Raw genomic sequence first — 7,045 nt, 5'->3', positions numbered from 1 at the left:
TCGGGATGATTCAAGCGCATTACATTTATTGTGCACTTTATTTCTATTATTATTACATTGAAATATATAATGAAATAATTAGACAACTCACCACAATGCGGAATCAGTGGGAGCCCTGAGCTTGTTTTCACTTGCGACTTACTGATAGGGTTTTGGTATGAGTCTGCAAGCAATTGATTTATTATGGTCTGTGGTGCAGTCAAACCTCTCTGCTAATGATAATCTGTATTTGCAGCTGCTCCCCAGCGCTAGCATCACCACCTCAGCTCCACCTCAGATCATCAGACATTAGAGTCTCATAAGGAGCACGCAGCCTAGATCCCTCGCATGCGCAGTTCACAGTACGGTTCGCGCTCCTATGAGAATCTAATGCCGCTGCTGATATGACAGGAGGCACAGCTCAGGCAGTAATTCGAGCGATGGGGAGCGGATGTAAATACAGATCAAGCTTCGCTCGCTCGCCCGCTGCTCACCTCCTGCTCTGCGGTACCCGTCCGTGGCCTGGGGGTTGGGGACCCCTGGTTTAGGAAATAAAAGACTTGTTGGGTTTTCCAGAACCTGTCATGACAGCTGGAGGTTTTGTCTAATCCAAGGGTCACAAACTTTGACAGCAAGAGCAGAAACTAGCCCACAGATATTTTTATTTGGGCAGTCTGTTGATTTTATTTGCTTTTGTTTTCTTATTAAGAATTTAAATCCCACAAGCACTACTTCTGTATTAAGTAACAGCCACCCACTTCACACATTTATTACCTGCCTGACACTGAAAGATGTTTACGTTTGTGACCCCTGATCTTCTCTGAGTACACAGAAGACCTCTGGCGGTGTCACCTAATCCCACTGGTTGAGACTTGGGTCTTTCCCAGACAAGACAACCAGCTGGACAGAGAATGGGGCCAAGTCCAAATGGGTAACCAGGTCAAGCATAGAACCAGGGCACCAAATCCAAGTAAAGGGAACTTGAAAACAAAATCAAGCCCAAATGAATAAGCTCTCAAAAAGCCAAGGAAGTTATGGGTGGTGGAATTTGAGATAAGCAGACTATGAACATAAAAGTAATTCTGGGGGCTTCCCTGGTGGCGCAGTGGTTGAGAATCTGCCCGCCAATGCAGGGGACACGGGTTCGTGCCCCGGTCCGGGAAGATCCCACACGCCGCGGAGCAACTAGGCCCGTGAGCCACAACTACTGAGCCTGCGCGTCTGGAGCCTGTGCCCCGCAACAAGAGAGGCCGCGATAGTGAGAGGCCCGCGATGAAGAGTGGCCCCCACTCGCCGCAACTAGAGAAAGCCCTCGCACAGAAATGAAGACCCAACACAGCCATAAATAAGTAAATAAATAAAGCTGAGCTGATTTTAAAAAAAAAAGTAATTCTGAAGTTAGCAAAAAAGCCGCCCGGTATACCTGCTGTATGTCAGATCCCAGGTCAGATCCCATCCTGATCTCCTCAACCAGATGTGCACTCTCCCTCCTTTGAACTCTGCAGCATCTGTGTTCACCTTTCCCATAGCCTTTATAGTTTTCTACCCTGTATGGTTTCCTTATCCGTAAGATGGCATAGGATGGATGGCTCCTGAGGTTCCTTTCAGCTATGACGTTCTGTACTTTTGTGTTGTGAGCATCTTTTGCTTTTGCCTGACAAGTGATCTTTCCTTTGAGGAATTGTCTGAAATCCCCTGGACCAGATTATTCTTTAGGGGCGTCTCATTTCTCTCATTTCTCCTTCCAAGGCAGGAAAGGTGGAGAGTGAGCAGGCTTGGCCAATTATAGTCTCCTTCCTCTTCTCCACAGAGACCCAACCTGAGATGGTCTGAACCCTTGCCTGGGATTTTAAAGAATGAGGCTGGCAGAGAGTTTATTTCCTCAGGTGCCTCTAAGCTTAAGCAAAGTAAACCTAGAGCTGTGTATGGTTATATTCCTTATTATCAGAAAACCTGGGGGACCAGGTCTGGAAATGGTAGAAATCCAGGAAGGTCAGGCAGCAAGATACTCAGCCCAAGTCAAGCTGCTTGAGCTGCTCTGGTTAGGGTGTATGCGTGTACTTTTAATGCCACCATGAATTATTTTTCAACTCTTCTGTGATGTTAGGTATTCACTCCAGATTCAAGTTTTGGGCAGGACCATTGACTTGTCTAACTGTAGGTCATGTTCCTGTATTCTAACTGCCAACCAGCAAGGAGAGTTCTGGTTTCTACTGTGGCTTGTACTGGATCAGTTGGCTTCTAGTGTGGGAGGAGGGGCCCAATTTCCTTCCAAGACTCGGAGTAAGGGGGTTCCCTCCAAATTAGAAGGATATTCAGGTGCTAGCAGCCAAAAGGACCTCCACTATAGTCCATTTCTTAGGCTGCACAATGCAACCATCTCTCCTACAACAACAACAAAAATGCACTCATGCCCTCCTCAAAGGAGAACAGTTCAAAGTCTCATCAGTCATTTTATCTGGCCCCAAGTCCAAGTCTGCAGGTGACGGTCCATTTGAGACAGGCTGGGACCTGGGACTTGGGACCTTTACTGCAATGCTGGCAGCTAGACATCTCCTTGAGCAACAGAATACAAAGAAACTATAAGGGACTAAAAATAACTGTGTGCATGAGTAGTTGGGGCAAATTATGAACAACAAAATACAAAAAAGGCCCAAACCCAGCTGCCTCTTCTGAGGTGCCAGGAGCAAAAGCAGGGTGCCACGCATGATCCCTGCACACAGCACCACCAAGGGGGTGGCCAGGCCACCTAAGCCATGCCTCCGGCTCCCGCCGACCCACTCCAATCCTCACTCCATTTGAGGAACCAGGTCGCCCCACCTCAGGGAGTGAGCAAGGGAATCTTTTACTTGTTTTTGCTCCCTTGTGCTACAGCAGGAGTCCCAGTAAAGCCTTGCCTGAATTCCTCATCTGTTCTCTTATCAATTTCTATTGATTGAAGAGTCCAAGAACCCAGGTTGGTAACACATCCTTCTTCTAAGTTTTCATCATCATCCTATCTCAGTGTTGTAATATGTAGACTAAATTTTGGAATTAACTATCACTAATAAACTTTAAATACAATAATGAAGAGAAGGAAGATGAAAGAAAAAGACAGTCACTAAAAACTTTACATTTATAAATGCAGCAAGAAAGGAAATACAAGTAGAGGCCACAATCCTCATTTTTGAAACTAGTCATGAGGCTCTATTTGCATTTATGATTCCCCATCTTCAATACCTATTCCAGGTCTCCAGTTACCTTCAAGCTGCCCAGGATTCTTTCCTGGTGGGGTTAACTAAACTTTCATTCTTGAGGAATCCTACTTGGTGAGCCTGCCTATATGTAGTACAGCACCTTTCCATTAACTTGTATCCCTGGTGTGGGGGTGATGATGTGTCCCAGGAGACCTACTGGGTTCCAGTCATACCCCTCCTGCCTCTATCCCCTTGATAGTCAGGACCAGGTACCAGCCAACACTGTAACCTCCAGTGGCATGAGGAGACCACATCAGTTTCCAGTTAATAGGAGCCATTGCTGTAAGGCTCTGGTGAAAGTATTGCACTTGAATATTTAAATCAGCTGATTTGAGTAAAAGGGAAGCATGAATTTGGGAGGAGAATCATTAGGTATAATCTGAGAGGTGCCACACCCACTTTCACCAGTGAACCAGTTGGTTCACTGACATTTGCATTCTGCTGAGGAAGAAAACTCTATTCGTCCTTGGTTCGGAACATACACTTCACCTAGCAGGACAGTACTACAAACTCTCAGAGTACTGTCTCCTGGCTGGCACTTGAACTGATCTTTTTTTGAAATTACATTCTTATGTTATTAAAGTAATATATGCACGTATTCTTTTTAGAAATCATGTAATACTAGAAGATTAATAAGACAAAGGAGTCCACTGCCCATTCCGCCCCCTTAGTCTCCTTTATTAGAGGCTTTCATTTTCAAAATTTTAGCTTTCTCTATTATCTTCATATTTATAAATAACATACTCATTGTGTTATTATTGATTTATGAATTTGATACCCGATCTGTTGACTTTTTATTATATGAGAATTTAGCCCTTTCCCATTTTCTCTCATCCACTTTTTGCTATATCACAATCTTTATAATTTAAGATAGACACCATTTGAATAGACACCACTTATATCATTATGACTTTGTAAATATTGTTTACTGCTGAGCCAAGTTCTATACCATAGTTATATTTTATCTTAAAACTTTTATTTTCCCTGGAGTTAATGATTTTTTCCCTGCAGAGATTTCATTGTATCTCTACTTATTTTTTCCATCAAATGTGTCATATTTCTACCATTGTTTTAAAATGCTCACACTCATCACATATTCTTCCATGGCCATTTTCCCCTAGAGATTTTCTTCCTAAGAAATCTTCCTCTCTTCCTTGCTTGCTTGTTTACTTCCAACCTCTTGCTCCAACCTTGACCTATTATTTTACCTTAGGCCTCCTATACTGTAATCTCCCCTCACTAGAAAACCTTGTTATTTCTGGTTCATGAAGATCCAAGACTTTCTGAAATAAACAGAAAACAGCAAACACCATCCATATAAATCAACTATAAGAAGAAAATAACAACCCTTTTCAGCTAATGAAAATACAACCAAAAAATAGGGGGAAACTGCAACACAGCACTCAACATGAATTAAATATCATTTGGTAAGCAACTGCAGCTACAAAGAACATAAAAAATCATACACTGAAAAGCTCAAGATAGAAATGGACACAAAACAGAAAGCTGAGAAATGAGGATTGACTGATTCAGAAAAGAAAAAGAAGAACAAAATAATAATCTTGGGCTTCCCTGGTGGTGCAGTGGTTGAGAGTCCGCCTGCCGATGCAGGGGACATGGGTTTGTACCCCGGTCCAGGAAGATCCCACATGCCACGGAGTGGCTGGGCCCATGAGCCATGGCCGCTGAGCCTGCGCGTCCAGAGCCTGTGCTCTGCAACAGGAGAGGCCACAACAGTGAGAGGCTCGCATACCGCAAAAAATAAATAAATAAATAAATAAATAAATAAATAATAATCTTGAGATATGAAAACTAAATTATATGGTGTCTAAGGACAAATGGGTTAGACTAAGAATTCAGTAAGGAACATTGAGAAAAAAAATTAACACAGGAGAACCAAAAATAAATTTGGAAAAGAAGTAAACAATCAGAGAAAAAGTGAGAAACACAGAAGATAGACAAAGAAGAGCCAACATATGTATCATCAGGGTCCCCAAAAAAGAAAAACAAACAAACAAAAACACCCATGAAACTATAATACAAGACAATTTTCTGGAAATAAAATAAGACATGAATTCCTCCAAGGGACCAAAGGGACCTGGGGAAAAAATGGACTCAATATCATTAGCCTCAGGGAAATGCAAACCAAAATCACAATGAAATATCATTTCACATCCACTAGGTTGGCTATAATAAAAAAGGCAGGTAATAACAAGTGTTGGTGAGGATGTGAAAAAATGGAACTCTCATACACTGCTAGTAGAAATGTAAAATGGTGCAGCCACTTGGGAAAACAGTCTGGCAGCTCCTCAAAAGGTTAAACATAGATTTACCATATGATCCAGCTGTTCCATTCTTAGGTATGTTCCCAAGAGAGCTTACAATATGTTCACATAAACACTTGTACATGAATGTTCATCGCAGCGTTATCCATAATAGTCAAAAAGTGGAAACAACTCAAATGTCCATCAACTGATGAGTGGGTAAATAAAATGTGGTATATCCGTAAGATGGAATGTTATCTGGCAAGAAAAAGAATGAAGTACTGATGTATGCTGCACAACATGGATGAACCCTGAAAACATAGTTGGAAGAAGCCAGTCACAAAAAAACCCACATATTATATGATTCCGTTCATATGACATGCTCAGAATAGGCAAATCTATAGAGGCAGAGAATAGATTAATAGTTGCCTAGGGCTAAGGAACTTGGGGAGAATTAGAAGTGACCACTAATGGGTAACAAGTTTCTTTGTGGAGTGGTGAAATATTCTAAAAGTGATTGTGGTGATGATTGCACAACTCTGTGAATAAACTAAAAACCATGGAATTGTACATTGTAAATGGGTGAGCTGTATGGTAGGTGAATTACATCTCAGTAAAGCTTTAAAAAAAAATGGATACAGGAGTCAGCTTCAAAGAGTTTGTCATTGGCCAAATTTGGAACAATTTGCACATCAAAAAGAATAATGTTAACCAATTATAATAATTTAAAAAATACGTCCATTGTAATTCTTGAACAAACAAAACATAAGAAAAAGGGGAAGAAAAAGAAAAGTTCACCTTTACAAAGTGGTAATTGTATAAGGAATAAGAAAATAGACAATCACCATTTGCAACCCCAAATGTAATAATTAACCAAGTCAAGGATTATTAATGAATGCTAAAACTATTGGGAAAAGTTGTTGGGGAACAGGATATTCACACAGACTCCAAGCATCACCCCACAGATTACTTATTAATTACAAGAGGAAAGTTATGCATTCATAAAGGATAAATCAAGCAGTCATCACCATACCCAAGTGACCAAAATCACTAACAATGGGACTACCAAATTTGTGCCTCCTAAGAAGTATTTTTTCCAAAAATATTTAACCTAACTTCCCACTACAGGAAATACAGTGGATACTTGGACAAGTTTAATACCACCATAAGGAAATAATTGTCTCCAGAATATGGGATGTTCTACAAAACAATTGGCCTAGACTCTCCAGAAATGTCAAAGGTATGAAAAAATAGAAACAGATGGTATCGGGATGAACTGTTCTAGATTAAAAGAGACTAAATAGATTAAACAACCAAAAAACATATGGGAACCTCAACTGAAAACTGGAGCAAAATGAAAAAAGAGCTATAAAAGATTTTAGGGGGAAAGTTGGAGAGAGTTGAATTTGGGCTGATAGTAGATTATATTATAGCACTATTATTAAGATTGTAGTTATATAGGAAAATGTCCTCCTTGTTAGGAGACACATGTTGAAGTAATTAGAGGTAAATGTCTTGATGTCTATAACTTATTTTTGGTTAGCAAAAAAAGTATATGTGTGTACC

This window comes from Grampus griseus (assembly GCF_964374135.1).
Source record: "Grampus griseus genome assembly, chromosome: 15".
In the NCBI taxonomy this organism is placed as follows: Eukaryota; Metazoa; Chordata; class Mammalia; order Artiodactyla; family Delphinidae; genus Grampus; species Grampus griseus.
This window is presented reverse-complemented; position numbering follows the sequence as displayed.